Source organism: Typopeltis vanoorti, chromosome 1 (assembly GCF_054136105.1).
Source record: "Typopeltis vanoorti isolate ZY-2024b chromosome 1, IOZ_Tvanoo_1.0, whole genome shotgun sequence".
Lineage (NCBI taxonomy): Eukaryota > Metazoa > Arthropoda > Arachnida > Uropygi > Thelyphonidae > Typopeltis > Typopeltis vanoorti.
In genome coordinates, this window is record NC_143549.1 from 73838780 (window position 1) to 73857090 (window position 18311).

General features: G+C 37.9%; 1 protein-coding gene across 7 annotated transcripts in view; it reads right to left on the minus strand.

The window, feature by feature from the left end:
* Positions 1 to 18311, minus strand: part of LOC150110090 (uncharacterized) — a 232993-nt gene that overhangs the window by 41955 nt on the left and 172727 nt on the right. The window lies entirely within an intron of this gene.

Below are 18311 nucleotides of genomic sequence, written 5' to 3' on the forward strand. Positions count from 1 at the left end.
TGTATTTGCAGCAGTATATTATTATTATTTGACACCTCCAGGGAGTCCAAGGACTCATCGAGGGATGGCACCTGCTCTACAACTCTGTCTCCACTACTCAATCCACCAACTGACCGCAACTACGCCATCTACCGCCAGCCACCACCATTAGTATTTCCACAGACATTCACAAACATCCATGCCCATGGCAGGATTCAAACCCACAGCCTTTTGGCTGGAGAGCAGATACGCTAACCACTTGGCCAGGCCGGCATCTTTGCAGGAGGAATATGATGCTCCCAAGTCAGTGCAACTGTCCTTTCTTTTAGTGTTGCACTGTGATCAGCATTCATTTTAGAAATTATGGACTTTACAACTGTGTTATAAATAACTCTTTTAATTTTCCGACGTTTTGATCTTCATATTAAGATCATCATCTGAAGTATATACAAATATACAAGGACAAGCTGAGTTACATTACACACAGTAATTTTCAATATATAACAAATAAAGAACTAGGGCTATCCATAGAAGTTGTGTAAGAGTATGATTATTGGGCGGGACCAGATTTTTTGCATGGAGAGTGGTGTATTGATGTAATTATTTGTCTCCAACTTTGCCACCCCCAGGAAAATGAAGGAAACGATACCTCTCCAACAGCTAGTTGAAAGTTTATCTATGCTGATGACATAGCTATTGCCACCCAAGACCAACCTTCCAAGGTCTTTAGGAAACACTGAGCAACGATCTGTGCCCACTACAAAATTACTTTGAATGCTGGGGACTACCACCTAATCCCAGCAAAACTGTTGTTTCTGCTTTCTTCCTAAATAACCACGAGGCTCACAGAAAACTAAAAATAAACTTCTGCAACAGGACTCTAATCCACGAAAGTAATCCTTGTTACCTTGGTGTCACACTTAACCATAGTCTAACTAACCAAAAATGTTTGGAAAAACCTAAGTTAAAGATATCTGCCAAGAACATTATAAACAAGCTGACAGGCACAACTTGGGATTGTAATACCTCAACTCTTAGAACAGCAGTCCTGGCTCTAGTCTTCCCTGTTGCAGAGTATTGCCAGTTTGAAGCCAAAGTCACTTCAAGACTCTTGTAGACACACAGCTTAACATAACAATGAGAACCATTTCTGGTACCTTATGATCTACTCCTCTTTCATGCTTACCTGTTCTTTCCCACACTCCTTTGTGCTTCAGAAAAGCAGAAGCTATCATTAAAGAAAATCAGAAGTAACATGTTTCAAGATATGAATAGGAATCATTGGCAGCCTGGTTAGCATATCTGCTCTCCAGCCAAAAGGCTGCAGGTTCAAATCCCACCGTGGGCATGAATGTTTGTAATTGTCTGTGAAAATACTAGTGGTGGTGGTGTGCAGTAGATGATGATGGTGGTTGCAGTTGTTTGTAGCTGGTGGAGACAGTTGTGGAGTAGGTGCACTCCCTCGATGAGTCTTTGGGCTCCCTGGAGGTGTCATGTAATAATAATAATAATAATAATATCTCTTCACCTCCAAAATGCTGCCTTGCCTCCATATCTCCAATATGGCTTGTGGAATTATCATATGAAGGTCCCTAGGACTGGTGGAGAAGACTCTGGAATGAACTACAAACAAGTACCTGATCACAGATCCAACCATTGAACTGCCAGGATTTAATTTATTTTGATGCCTCTGGAGTCAGCTAAACAGATTTAGGACTGGAACCTTACCACCACAACTTACATCTGTGGAGAATTTCATAGTTGTCCTTTTGTGTTGTGTGGTGCTATGCATCATATCACTGATGACTGCCCCATACACTCCTTTCCTGGGGCCTCAGGAATTTGCATTTACTCCCAGACAGTGCCATTGACTGGTTAACTGAACTGTCAGTCTGTATATAGTTTTGCTCAATAATTTCTTGTATTTCCTGCATACACTAAATAAATATCTATCAATAGCATTACAGACTCATAAATGAACTATTATATTTATTTACAAATGCCAGAAGTATCAGAAATAAGAGAAGTAAAACTGTTGCACTGATTGAGTGCATTCACCCAAACAATGTCAGAATAAGTGACGTGTGAATAGATGGGGATAATATCCTGATAGGAATAGGGATAGAGGGGTATGTGCATTTCATGAAGACAGAAATGGTAGTAAGGGAACCCATGGAAGGTGGAAATGCAAGAGAAAATAGTGGCAGTGATTTTGAGGTGGTATGGTGTGAGGATGAAATATTTAACTGAAAGCTGCTATAGATCTGGTAATGTGCAGGGCAATGATAGAGAAAAGTATAACTAATTAGTGTAACAAATAAGAAGGGAATAATTTTAATTATGGTAATACAGACTGGATTGAACAAATGGCATCTGGGAGAAAGGAGGGTGAATTTCTTTTTTGAGAGCATGTATGAATTTCTTTTTTGAGAGGATCAAGGGTCTTAGATTTGATAATCTCATTTGAGATGATATTATAAATGGGAGTGGGGTGGTCAGATTTCCCTCTACCTGCTGGGAGTAACCACAGATGAGCACATAAGTGGTGGCCAGCCATATGTGGACTTCTGTTAGGAAGGGATATATGTGCAACTAAAAGGCTGATGTAGTTTCATATATCCATTTCACAATCTCCTGAGATTATGAATTTGCAGTTATATTATGAAATGAGGTATTGAATGGAAAGAAGATAATTGCTGCTTGGATACTATTTAAGAACTATTTTGTGGAGGCAATGTCTCAATATATTCCAAGGATTAGGGGGTTAAATAACCATATGAAAAAAGAAGGCATTATGGAAGTTTCATCTGAAAAGTGGTAATAATTAGTTGCATGAGGAGTACAAAGGGCAAGAAAGGAATGTGACGCAGTTGGTAAGGATAGCAAATATGCAGTATTAGCAACAATTAGTCACTGAAGTCAAAAAGAAAAAAATCCCAGGGAGTTTACCAATTTGTTTGATATGTAGCTAGCAGAAGAAAAATTTACAGAACTTGTGACATAGTGGAAACTGAAATACTGAAACACATTGATACAAGAAGTTAATAACTGAATCTAAGATCATCTTCAGTGAAATGACAATTCAAAAGACAACAATAAGTATATGAAGAAAGAAAGGCATACAGACAAATCGGCCCTTCAGAACACATGCAATTTACAGACAAAAAATACTAGTTGTGGTGGTGGTGTTGGGCAGTAGATGGCGTTGATGTAGATGATTGGTAGTAGAGGTTCGGTGTAGTGGTTGAGATGGAGAGTTGTACAGTAGGTGTCCTTCTGTGATGAGTCTTTGGACTTCTTGGAGGTGTCCATGCACAATAACAATAATAATTATCGAAGATTCATATAAAAAGTGGTAATAATTAGTTGTTGCATAAGGAGTACAAAGGGCAAGAAAGGAATATGATTCACTTAGAAAGGACAGCAAATATTAATTATAAGCAGTAATTAGCCAATGAAGTCAATAAGAAAAAAATACCAGGGAATTTGTTTGATATGTAGCTAGCAGAAGAAAAATTTACAGCACTTGTGACATAGTAGAAAGAAATACTGAAACACATTGACACAAGAAGTTAATAATTGAATCTAACAGATTTTCAGTGAAATGACAATTCAAAAGACAGAACAACAACAACAATAGATTGTAAATTATATTATAATTATCATTATGTATTGGCACCTCAACAGAGACTGAAGACTCATTGTGGGAGACATAATCTCTCCACATAATATCTATCATACCTCTCCTTGAAAACCTTAACTGACAAAGCATTCACAACTACGTCTGGCAACCCATTTCATTCATTCATTTACCACTCTCCAAGCAAAAAATCTAGTCTTCACACCTTTGTTAATCACACACACTTCCAGAGATGACCTTTTGTTCTGTGCACCCCCCCCCAGCTAAGTGACAAAATATATCTTCTGCATTAATCCTATAAAATTCTTTAAGTAACTTATGTTTTTATCATATCCCCTCTTTCTCGCCTGTCAACCAACTTCTACAACCCATAAACCCTCAATCTAACCTCATAGAGAGCATTCCACAGACCACTCACTATCTTAGTCAACAGAATCTGAATCCTCTCTACTACTTCCTCATCCCAAGAAACCCCAGATGATCAGACCAGAGCACAGAAATCCAGATGTGGACATACCAAGACCTTATAAAGAGGAACAATAACTTCCTCATTCCTACTTATTACTGTGTTCTTCACTAAACAAGTAATCCTATGAGCTCCCTTGGCAACTTGAGTGATATGCACCTAAATTTCAACTCTCTGCCACCATCCTCAGATCCCTAGCTTCATCAATTTTCTAGAGCAGGGGTTCTCAACCTGTTCCAGTGGCGTACCACTATATTTAATTCAAAATATTAGATGTACCAGTAAGGCAGTGGCTCACGTACCACCAGTGGTACACGTACCATAGGTTGAGAATCCCTGTTCTAGAGTATAGTTTCAATGTGTTACATGGCATGTAATCTGTTTATCTCAAATTGCACAACTTTATATTTGTCCACATTAAATTGCTACCCATTACTCCATACTGCCAGCTTATTTACACCATCTTACAAGTTCTACATATTGCCTTGATTAATCACTGTCTTACCTAATTTTGCAACATCAGCAGACAACTGAATATCATCATCAATTTCCTGATATGAGAACATAGAGATCTTCATTGCAGGAAATGATCCAGAGAAAGATGATATTGGCAGGACATGCACTGAGAACTTCAGCAGGACAGAGGATACTAACAGTTTTAAAAGAAAAAATTATGGGAAAAGGATCAAGAGGTAAAAACGAAGAATATGGCTTGACGATATAAGATCATGAACAGGTTCACATGGTTATGCAGAAACAAAAAGGAAAGCCACCAACAGAGAGAACTGGAAGGACATGGTGCTGCACCCTCTCACTGAGGAAGCTACATGAAGAGAGAGAATTATTAATCTCCTATACACATTTTCCTCCAAATTAGTCTGCTACTTGTTAGCACTCTGATATTGTCATATCTAACATTTCGTGCTTCTAAGACTTTTGACTGAATCAATCGAACTCAGTCTTGGTTTTCCTGTGGGTCTCTTTCTCTTACTATCCTGGCATCAAACACTGTTTTTGCTAACCTTTCCTCAAACATTCTATTTAAATAGCCATACAACCTTAGATTAGGCTCTGCTGACAAATTCTTGAATGATAACAATTGCAAGTTCTTTCTTAATATCCTCATTTTTAATGATTCTGCCATTAATGCTATCTGTTCATTCCCCTAATTTTTCTAAGAACCCACATATCTGTAGTTTCTAGTCTTTGATCAAGTGCTTTATTTCTAACCCAACTCTCAGATCCATAATTTAAAAGTGGTTTAAACCCTGTCTTGTATACTGCTAGTTTGGTGTTTTGGCTAATTTCTCACTTATTCCATATAAATTTATTTATTCAGCTGGCTACCCAACATACCATCTTTTGCTTATTCTGTTGTCTATTTCCAGATTTAACTTACCATCTTCATTAAAAACTGTGCCTAAATAGCTAAAATATTTTCATAGCCGCCTAGTTTCATAGTTTTGGTCTTTTCATTACTGATTTTCATGTCAAATTTCTTACAACTACTATGCAATTTAGAGAATCCTGGAGACTTGCACTAGATGTGTTTAGGACATCATCCACATAAAGCAAAGAGCTAAGTTTGACATCTCCGATTCTAATATCAGGCCTAATGTCACTTTCTTTCATAATGTGATCCAGATGATAAATAAGAGTGGAGATAATGGGCATTCTTGTCTTATCCCTGATTTTACATCAGTCTTGCTGCATTTCTTTCAGTTCTACCTACTGACTTACAATTCAAATACAGACTATGTATTGCTCTGTATAATGTTCCATTTACTCCTTATAATTGTAGTGTTTTGATAAGCTTTCCTCTGGCACCTTTTTATACACCTTTTCCAGATCTACAAAACTTAAGTACACATCCTTGTTATATTTTCATGATTTCTCAACTAGTTGCCATAAAGTGAAAATCTGATCTTGACAACCTCTATTTGACCTGAACCTAGCTTGTTTTTCTTCAAGTTTCTCTTCCACAATCTTTCTCAGCCTCTTTTCAAGTATGCTCGCATAAATCTTACCTGGAACACTTAGTAGAGAAATTCCTCTGTAATTCTCACAATCAGCTTCATTCCCTTTTTTTTATAATTGGAAACTATTATAGCACTACTTCAATCATCTGGAATTCAACCTTCTGACCAGACCCTCTGAATTATGCAATGTAGCTACTGCAAAACTTTTATTCCCCATATTTAAATCATTTTTGGTTATATCATCTACTCCAGCTGCCTTTCCACATTTCAAGTTTTCGATGTCTTTATCCACTTCAAATACTGATATGTATTCTTGTTTCATTCCTCTTGAAACTTTTCTACTAACAGTCTTTTAAAATAATTATATCTTTATCCAGACATCTTTATCTTCAGTTTTTATATCACCTTTATCATCTGTCATTCCTTTTATGGTACTCTTTCCTCCTTTTTTGGAACTTTTTCAATAGCCTCCAGAATATTTTGCAATCTTCCTGATATTAATATTCTATGTTCTTACGAAAGTCTTCCCACTTTTGTTTAGCTACTTTGTAAGAGCTAATTTTTGTAAGAGCTTACATTTTTCTCAGTATTCTTTTAGGACATCTGCTGGCTTATTTGCTAGGAACTTTTGGTATGCCTTCTTTTCCAGAACTGTTTCTTTAACTTCTTGTGCATCATGGGACACAAGAAGTTAAAGAAATTATTATTATTATTATTACATGACACCTCCAGGGAGTCCAAAGACTCATTGAGGGAGGGCATTTATTCTACAACTTTGTCTCCACCACTTAATCCACCAACTGCAACAAACCACAACTACACCAACGGCATCTACTGCTGACTACCACCACTAGTATTTCCGCAGACCATCACAAACATCCATGCCCATGGCGGGATTCAAACCCTGCAGCCTTTTGACTGGAGAGCAGATACGCTAACCACTCGGCCAGCCAGGCTGGTCATATAATCTATCTTTCCAAATAATCCCAAGTCCAAATAATCTTTCTAATTTTCTATCCTTACAGACAACTTCATACCTCCCTAGCTGAATCAATCAATGTCTTCTTCAGAGTTCACCACTGAGACTCCAAGGTTTGGTTCCTGTTTTCAAATAGCTTCAAATTTTCTTTATAATGTTTGATAATAATGTAATAATATTTAAGTGCCCCTGTAGCGCAACTGGAAGAATGATGGTACATTGCACTCTTCGATTGGAAAAGGCCCAAGTTCAATTCTCATTATCACAAGAGGAATCTTTATATGTTTTTTTTCAATTGAAGGTGAGTTAGCCGATCTCATACGGAGGTAACAGGGTTTTTCATCCTGCATACAGACAAATCAGCCTTGAGAATATACACACAATTTAAAAAAAATACTAGTGGTGGTGGGTAGTAGATGAGGTTGGTGTAAGTGATAATAGTAGTGGCGGTTCACTGTAGTTGGTGGAGACAAAGAGTTGTAGAGTAGGTTCCCTCCCTCAATGAGGCTTGGGACTCTTTGGATACATAATAATATTACGTATCCAAGGAGTCCCAAGGAATCATGTTACGTAATAATAATAATAATAATGTTTGAAAAGTTGATTCTACAGTTTACCTGTAAAAGCTGCTCAACTTTTAATTCTTTTCAAAACTTCCTTACATACTGTTCTTTTCAATGTAATATCCATTTTTATCCTACTTAGCTAAGTAATGGTCACTTCCAATTTCAAATCGTCTGTACACTTTTGTATCTTTAACAAGCATGCAGATATCACTATCAATAATGACGCAGTCAATGAGGCTTTTCTTATTTCTTGTGTCTTCTTTCCAAGTGAACTTGTGCACATCTTCATGCTGGAACATGATGTTAGTAATAACTAGTCAGTGTTCTGAGCAGAAATCCAGCAAATACTTATTATTATTAGCTTTGTCCTTTTCTCCAAATTTTCCCTAAATGTTCCTATATGCCTGGTTGGATTCATTTCCTATTCTGTTGTTAGATCTCCAACAAGAATAACTTTTTCCATTTGCTTTATGTCAACTGTCTGTTCTAGTGACAAAAATTCTTCCACTTCTCTCTTAGAACCTTCTGGAGGACCATAGGCAAAAATAAGTTTCATTGTCTGTTTCCCCATTTTGAAGTGTGTCCACAATACCACTTGAAAACTGCTTCCAATCAATTTTATCTTTGGTTGGTGTTGAATGCTATCTTCCTTTCCTTGATCATTATTGCCTGAATATAAACATTCTATATTTATTAATTAGTAAGATCGCACTTTTTTTTTTTTTTGTCTTCTTTGTCTCAGTAATGTCAATTATGTCCATGGTGTACTTTTCCAATTCTGCAAGTTCAATTTCCTTTCATGATGGTTCCTATCTTCAGTTCTCCTGACGTTCAGTTTATTCTTCTTCTAGATGTTGAGTTGAAGCTTCTTCCAGTAGCTGAATTTTCACTGTTCACCCTCGCTCCCTGACAAAAACAATGGGAGCCTTGTTTAACCTGGACGATACCCCAGCTGGCATGAAATTTCATCATGTTGTATCATCATCTGCATTTGTCATTTGTCGTTTAAGTCAATAAAGAGTACAACTTGGTTGAATGTCCCAAATTGCCAGCCCCCTCATTCATTCAGTACTCCTTCAAATTATTTTCTAGTTAATTTAAGTGCAAATTAAACAGTAGTGGTCCAAGCACAGAGCCTTGCAACACACACTAGTCACCTGCTTTCTCCTGGATTCTGCACTTCCATATATCACTTTTTGGTATTGCCATCCTCATGTCCATATCACCAGTTTCATATCCATCCCCATTCATTCTGATTTGTATAACAGAGTTTTATGTGGTATTTGTTCAGACAACTTTGCAAACTCCAGTATAATCTTTAAAGGTACCAGTGGCATGACTATAAACAACAAATTACACAATAACCACAGTAATTAACTTTAAATCATTTTATTAAAGTTAATTACTGTAGTTATCATGTAATTTGTTGTTTAAATTCCAGTAGCACATCATGTAGAACATTACCTTTATCCAATCAGCTACCATCCTATTATTAAAATTTAGTTAATAAGGCATGACTTACAATTCATAAAGCCATGCTGCCCTCCATAGAATATCATATTCTTATCGACTCGTTCCTGAATTCTCTCTCTGATCCCCCTTTCCCAGTACTTTTACCTCCACTCCTGCGATAATGATTAGTCTGTAATTTGCTACTGCAGTTTTAGAGCCTCTTTTATACAAAGGAATTATTTTTCCCTCCTTCCATTCTCTTGGGACTTTACCAGTGCCAAGATTTAAGTTAAAGAGCCTAGTCAGAGGAATTGCCACTTCCTTTTAACATTCTCATAAAACATGAGCCAATAACCTATATAATCTCATGGCTGTATTTTCATTGTGCACTTACATTCTGCAATATCCTAAGTATCTTCAATTCATCAATCTCCATTCTCACAACAGCCCTTGTCACATCTGTCACAGCAATATCCTCATTTGGATGATATGCTCTTGCAAAGTGGTCACTCAGTAACTCAACTATTTCAATGACATCTATCATCTCACTACTATCAGCACTTCCTTCCATAATCATTTATCCTCTTACTTTACACATACCAAAATAACTAAATTCTTTGGTATTTCCTTTAGTTTGCTGAGCTAATTTTTTCTTATATTCTGATTTTGCCTTACTTATGTAGAATATTTACTATTTAGCAATATCAGATTTTTTTTTTTTTTTAGTGGCAGCTGTTTTGATTAAATAAATAAAAAGGAAAGAATAGCATTTGGTTTTATTATTTACTATGTATGTAAACATTTTCTAAATGTATTCTGTCTATCACTTCATTCCAACCAATCATCCTCACCTTTGTCATTTGTGCAATTTCATCATTAAATTGAACAAATGATGAACACAAATTGCACATTGTTCTCGAAAACCAGCAAATTTCACTTGCTGGTTTTCAAGAACAATGCCCATAATGCGCGAGATGTTGTCTTCTGTCTTGCTCAATGAAGGCCTGTCTGTCTGATGTCGATCTTCAATGTCACCAGGACCCACTTTAAATTCATTGCATCAAAAGCATGCCTGTTTCTTTGACATCACGTTTTTACCATACACAGCAACCAGTTCATGGCGAATGTCACTTGGTGAAGCTCCTTTTGCTTGCAAAAATGAAAAACTTCACAGACACCTGTGAAGTTCTTTGGAAAAAAATTCATTGGAGAAAAATTTATCAAGAAAAAAAATGTGTTACCTTATTTTTTGGAAACTCCTCAATTTATGAATCAGGATTTCATGCAGCATCCTATCAAATGCCTTTACGAAGTCAAACAATATGACCATGTGGCCATTACCTTTATCTAACTCAGCTGTCATCCTATTAGAGAAAGTAAGTAACTGAAGCATGACCTACCTTTCACAAAGCCATACTGCTCTGCCCATACAATATATCCCATTCCTGAATTTTGTCTTTAATCAACTTCTCCAATATTACGACCACCACTCCTGAAATGCTAATCAGTATAATTAGCTACATCAGTCTTGGAATCACCTTTATGTAATGGAACTATTTTTTTACCTCTTTCCATTCCCTTGGGACTCTATCCAAGTTGAAACTTAGATCAAAGAATCTAGTCATAGGGACTACCAATTTCCTAGCACATTCTAGGAATACCATCCAAACTCATAACTATATTGGCAACCAGATTCTGTAATAACCTATGTACCTCAACTTTCTCTATCCTCCTTACTTCCACATTAATCCCTGTCATATTTAGTACCATAATATCATCACCTCAATGATACATTCTTGCAAAATGATTACTCAATAATTCAACTAGTTCGTCTGCTTCAGTCACTTCCCTGCTGTTTGCATTCTTCAAAACCATTCTACTGTGGTCATTCTTTCTTTTGGTTGGCACATATTGAAAGATATCTTTTGGCTTTTACTCTCGATTCGTTTGGTTAATCTCCTCTCATATTCCGATTTTGCCTTCATTACCATACCAGTCACTTTTCTAGCTTGTACGTTATACTGCTCATGGGCTTGCTGGTCACCTATACCAGCAAGAGATTCATAGATAATCTCTTCCACATGCTTCTCTTTCTTTTTAACTCCTGCTTACTGCTGTAACTCATCCATTTAGCTAGTTTATTAATTCTCTTAATTCTTGGTATGCAGTTAGCTCTGTTTTGTTCCTTCAAACATCCCTTTACTACTTCTCATACACAACTAACATCTTTTCCCCTGATATATCATCCCATGATACTGCTCCAACTTTAACTGCCACTTGGTTTATCCCTCCTGATCTGGATATGCAGATCAGGAAGGTAATCTGCTAGATGGCTTCATGGTGTGTAGTGTTTGCAGAGAGCTCCTGAAAAAGATAAGTGTTATTTTGAGAAAAATTTGCAATATTGCTTAAATCTTAACGTAGTATTGTTTATTTTTGGTAGCTTGGTGTGTCTGTGTGATTTACGCATGACCTTTTCATACTTACTTAAATTTAAATAAATTTAAGTAAGTATGTAAGACAATGGTGACCAAATCATCGCAGTCTTTGTTCAAAAATTTTAACGTAAGGGAGTTTGTACAGTGCAACGTATGTGGGATGTATGCTTTCCTGAAAGAGACTGGAGTTTGGTTAGATAGTCATAGTGGTGGGAGAGTATGCCAAAATGTAAGGAAAGTGAGAATTTGAAGTGTGTGTCAGGTTTTGAGATTGTATTGAGAGCGGTGATGAAAGACAGAATGAAAATAATTATACAGAGAGACAGAGAGAGAGAGAGAATGGTTTGAATGATAAAAAAAAAATGAAGAATTAGTTGCAATGAGTGAGATCGCATGGTTGTGTGGAGTAATACATAGGACAAAGCAGCAGCTGAAGCGACTGCAAAACTCTTTGCAATCGTGCGCATCAGCTAACAGAAAAAGCAAGTGTGCGAAAAGAAAAATAAGCATACGATTAGGAGTGAAAGAAAAATGAAGGAACAAGTGTTGTATGGTGACTCGTTAATAAGAGGTGTATTAGATGAGAGTTTGACAAAATCATACTTACCGGGTGTGAAAATTAAGGATGTATGTGACAGTATTAGAGTGCAAAAGCAGAGGGTGAAAGAAATGATAGTCGTGGCAGGAACAAATGATTTGAAAGGAGATAAAATTGCTATGAGAGAGGACTTAAAGAAATTATTAGATGGCAAAAGAAAAGAGAGAGAGAGAGAGAGTTAGGATAGTGAGTCTGTTGCTGCAGTATGACAGAGAAGAGTTTAGAAGAAAAGCAATAATTGCAAATGACTCTATGTGCAGGTTATGCAGAAGATGTGGTGTGGAGCGAGTTTGATGGGCGAAAGGATTTGTACAAGAGGGATGGCTTGCATCTGAATGGATTTGGTGTGTGGAGACTGGAAAAAGTGTTGCTGAATGAAGTGAAAGTGGATGTGCAAAATCAGGGAAACTAGAACCATTAAGGGGGGGGGATATGCAGGCATCAGTGAGGTAGTTGAGTGTAAGAATGTATATAATGTGATTGAGCTAGTACGAAGGACAAGAGATCAGCATGAGATACTTAGTATAACGCATCAAGTTAGGGGTGGGACAAATGGACCTCTGTATTTCATGTATACTAATGCAAGGAGTATTAGGGAAAGAAGGAAGAATTTTTGGCCTTGGTTGGCTCTTCCTGGCCACAGGTTATTGGCATTAGTGAAACATGGCTGACAGAAGATGATATAGTTAGCGGGACAGAATCTGAAGGGTATAGTGTGTTCAGGAGGGACAAAGAGAATAAAATGAGAGAAGGAGTATTATTGATGATAGCTGATGAACTGCAGCCAGGGAGAATAGAAGTCGAACAGGATAGTGAAATGAGCTTGTTTGAGGCTATTTGGTGGAGATTGAGACTAGCAGAACAAAATATACAGTTGGGTGCTGCTATAGACCAGGTGATGGAATAGATGGTGGAGATAGTATGCATAAACAAATTGATGCAATGAGTGGAAGGAGGGTAATTATTATGGGAGATTTCAACTATGGTAACATTGATTGGAAGGAGGAGAGGACATATGTGAGGGAGGAACTGGATTTTATGCAGTTATCAAGGGATAGCTATCTGAGACAGCATGTAATGGAAAATAATAGGGGTTCGAGAGTGCTTGACCTAGTAATAGCATCTGAGAACTTGACTGTAATGAACATGACCATGTTGCCACCAATTGGTGAAAGTGATCATAAGGTCCTGACCTGGGAGGAGACTAAATGTGTAAAATTTTTCATTAAGACAGGGTACATGTGGAATTACCTTGCTGGTAAGTATGAAAAGCTTAGGAGATTGCTTGGTTCAGTGCCTTGGCATGTAAAACTGCAAGAGGTGGATGTTGATAGTGAATGGGAAGTGGTCAAGGAGCGTTTGCAGGAGGTAATGGCTGACTCTACACCTAGAGTCCGAATAGTAAATCAAGTATGATTACTTGCAGCTCAAGCTTAATGGATGAATACCATTAAGCTTGAGCTGCAAAAAAAATAAACAACTGTGGAGGGAATTTAAGGAGAAAGGTGACCTGCAGGCTCACGAACGATATAAAGCGCAGGCCAGAAAGGTGACGAGTGTGGTAAGAAAAGCAAAAGGAGATTATGAAAGGAAATTAGCCATGCAAGCTAAAGAGAATCCGAAACAGTTTTTTCGATATGCAGTAAGTAAGAGAAAAACTGTATACGGCAGAATGATTTTAAGGAATGCCAATGGTAGGGAGGTCACTGAATCAGTTGATATAGTGGAATTACTGAGTGAGCCCTTTGCAAGAGTATGTCGTCCAGGTGGTGATATTGAAGGAATGAAGGAACCATTAGTTTATACGGGAATTGTAGTGAATGAAGTGGAGGTGAATAGTCTATTACAAAACCTTAATGTGATACATCTGTGGGATTGGATGTTATACCAGCACGGGTCTTACGTGAAGTGGCTAAAGAATTGTCAGTGCCCTTGACCATATTGTTCAATCTGTGTCTCGGGTTTGGTTGGTTTAGTCCCTAGGGGGAGAAAGAGGAGGGAAATAGTTCCACTGCATAAAGGAGGATCCAAGACAGCTGTTGCAAATTACCGACCGATCAGCATATCAGGGGTCATTGTCAAGGTCTTGGAGAAAGTAGTCAAGAGTAAAATACAGGAATGGATTGATGAAAATGAGATACTGTACAGGGGACAGCATGGCTTTGTGAAGGGTAGATCATACCTCAGTAACTTGCTCAAGTTTTATAACAACGTGACAGCAGAACTGGATAAGGGAAATCGGTTTACAGCGATACTGCTGGACCTGGCTAAGGCCTTTGACAGGATACCACATGGAATTCTAATCCATAAACTGCAAAATATGGGGATGGATATAGGGTTGGTGACATGGATAGGTGGGTGGCTGATGGAGAGCTATCAGAGAGTAGTTTATTCAGGAGTAGAGTCCAAAAGAAGGCCTGTGACTAGTGGTGTGCCACAGGGTTCGGTTCTTGGACCACTGCTATTTAATTTGTTCATTAACGATATAGGAAAGGATCTAAATGGAACAATTCATTTGTTCGCTGATGATGCAAAGTTGGGTAGGGCAATAGTGAATGCAGATGATGTCAGAATTTTTCAGGATGATTTGGATAGATTGGAGGACTGGGCTAAGGAGAATGGATGCCAATTTAATGTGGCAAAATGTAAGGTTATGCATTTTGGGGTGAAAAGATTAGCAGCAGTATACCACATTAGTGGAACAGTACTCCAGGGGATTGATGAGGCCAGGGATTTGGGAGTGTTGGTGGATAGGGAGTTCAAGTTTAGGGGGCACACTGCAAAAGTTGCTAAATCAGCTCATCAAATCACTTAGCTGCTAAAAAATACATTGATGAGCAGAGACAAGCAAGTTATTGTTCCTCTGTATCGAGCCTTGATAAGACCCCATCTCAACTATTGTGCTCAGAGGTTTCTTCTAGATGGGGAGGAGGTGGAGAGGATCCAGAGGCAAGTGACCAAGATGATAGCAAGTCTATGGAATGAACCTTATGAGAACAGGTTGAAGATTTGTGGGTTGCAGAAATTGGTTGATAGGCGGAAGAGGGGGGGGGGATGGATATGATTGAGATATTCAAATTACTGAAGGATTTCTATGGGATTAATTCAGGGGATATTTTTGAGAACAGGACTGGTGGTGGGAGGACTAGGGGCATCTATGAAAGCTGGGCAAGAGTGTAGTTAGTAAGGGTGTTAGAGCTAGTTTTTTACTTTTAGAGTGGTGAATGAGAGGAATAAGCTGCCAGAGTCTGTTGTGAGTGTTATGACTGTGAATGAATTCAAGGCAAAGTATGATAGATTGTGTGAATGTTGAACAGTTGATGAACGTGATGTCCAAGGCCTCCCTCGATGAGTCTAAGGACTCCTTGGAGTTGACCGTAATAATAATAAACCCTTGAACTACCTCCTGACCATTGTCCATGCACGACTGATGTTCTTCCCTTATAGTTTATGCTATGGCACAGCTTGAAGCTGCCTTGTAAGTTTATTAGAATCACTTTCTCTAGTCAGAGGAAGAATGGCTATCATGATTATGGATATATCTCCTGATACTATTACCAATCCAGCATTGGTTAACTCCATGTCTCCTCCTTCACATGCTGTTTCTGATAATTAATTCTTAATAACTACATAAATTTCACTGTGCCACACATTCTTTCCTCCATCCACTGAATGTGGATGGAGAAAAGAATTACTTACTGTGCTAATCTGCTAATGCATGGCATCTGCATCTTTCTATTACTCTTACCCTCCCAGCCTACGTATAACAGCAAACAATAAATATATTTTGTGCCTTTGTCTTCTATTTCACATCAGATAGCCTCAAATAAACCATAAACCTCAGTTATTAAAATCCTCTTAACTTCTACTTTTACTAGTTGCAGATCTTCAGCTACCATCAGTAATAAATACCCCTCCTTCTCCTCCTGTTCTTATTCCCTCTATCCTCCCTGAAAATACAATACCTGTTACATTCTCTGAAACAAAAAGGCACACTTCTTTTTTTTATGTTGCTCCCATCCATAAAAGGTTCTTTGTAAACCTATAGTACATGTGTACCTTGGGTGGACTAAGGATTTGTTTCTATACTTTTATTAATTTTTCATATGTTTTTTGTATTTATTTTATTTTTTTACACAATCCAGAAACTGTGTTCTAGAAACCAAACAGAGAACTTTTTTCAAGCCACTTCAGGCCACCAATAAGTGATGTGGTCTCACACTGGGTGATGAGATTCATCTCCCACCTAAAGACATTCATTTACATCCATGCTCACAGCAAGATTCAAACCTGCAGCCTGTTGGTTGGTGAGTGGATATGCTAACACCTTGGCCAACTAAGACAGCATAATTAATTTTGTTTGTTTTCTATTGCAGAAAATATATCTATAATACTTTTTTTAAGATAATCTATATATATATAGGGTGTCCCAAAATTCATACAAGATTTACATTTAACGCTATTTGTGTGGTAAAGTGTTGCCAACGAGAAAAAAAAGACAGCGTGACAGCTGACAGTTCAGGGTTATTAAAAATGGAGTGCTACATGAAAGACCAACGCATTTTCATTGTTGAGCAATATTTTAAAAATAATGAAGGTTTGGCAGCTACAGTTTGCAATTTTCGTACAAAATATGGTCGGAATAGTGATTTGACTTCATCAACTGTGAAAAGATTAATTAAAAAATTCAAGGAAACTGGATCAATTAGTGATCTTATACACTCTGGCCCTCCTTCAACAAGTCGTTCAACAGAAAACATCGAAGCAGTTCGTGAGAGTGTTGCTGAGAGTCCAGGAACATCAATTCGGCACCGTGGTCTTGAATTGGGCATTTAGAGAAGCTCTCTACAGCGTATTCTCATGAACTTTATGCTTACAAAGTTCAATTGACGCAAGAACTGAAGCCTACTGACCACACACAATGAAGAGAGTTCATTGAATGGATTATGGAACAACAACAAGTGGATGCTTATTTTTCGAACAAAATCATCTTCAGCGATGAGGCTCATTTTCATCTTGATGGCTTCGTTAATCAACAAAATTGTCACATTTGGGGTTCAGAAAATCCACGAGTGATTGTTGAGAAATAAATCCATCCACAACGTGTCACTGTTTGGTGTGGATTTTGGGCTGGAGGCATCATCGGTCCATTCTTCTTCGAAAATGCGGCTGGTAAAGCAATAACAGTTAATGGTGCTCGCTATCGCGATACGATAATCCAGTTTTTTGTGCCTAAATTGCAAGATATGGATGTGGACGACATGTGGTTTCAACAAGATGGTGCCACATGCCATACAGCCTGAGAAACAATTCAATTACTGCATGAGTCATTTCCTGGTCGTGTAATTTCTTGTTTTGGTGATCAGAATTGGCTGCCCAGATCATGTGACTTAACGCTGTTGGACTTTTTTCTTTGGGGTTTTTTGAAGTCTAAGGTTTATGCCAACAAGCCCACAACCAAACACGCCTTGAAGGAGGAAATTGAGCGCGGTATCAACGAAATTCAGCCACATTATGCAAAACGGTCATGGAAAATTTCGACAAAAGAGTGCATATGCGCCAGCAAAGCCGTGGAGGCCATTTACCCGATATGCTATTCCATGCATAACCCTATACCGTATACTTTATGAATCAATAAGAAATTACAATTTTTAATTAAAAACCTGTGTTTTCTATCAAAATTACTTCTTGCGTGAATTTTGGGACACCCTGTGTATATCTATCTATCTATCTATCTATCTATACGTAGAGAGATGAGTGGTATGATAGAGTGCAAGAATAGGGAGAGAAATATGAATGAAAACATGAGAGTGGGGAGCGTGGAAAGGTTGAATTATTGTGAAGTTTTCGGAGATGGTCTCAATTGGGAGGATGAATGGTAAACAAGAGTGGCTAACTTGCAGAGAGATAGATGAGCTGAAAGAGCAGGTGGAATGTCTAGGGAATGAGATGAGAAGTGTGGAAGATGAGATTAGGCGAATGGAAAGGATGAATGCAAGGCGAATCAAAGTAGGAGTGAGAAAGAGAGAGTTATGGGAACGATAGAAGAGGAGAGAATAGGAACAGTAGAAGAGAGGGAATGAGAGAGTTATGGGAATGATAGAAGAGGAGAGAATAGGAACAGTAGAAGAGAAGGAATGAGAGAGTTATGGGAATGATAGAAGAGAGAATAGGAACAGTGGAAGAGAGGGAATGAGAGAGTTATGGGAATGAT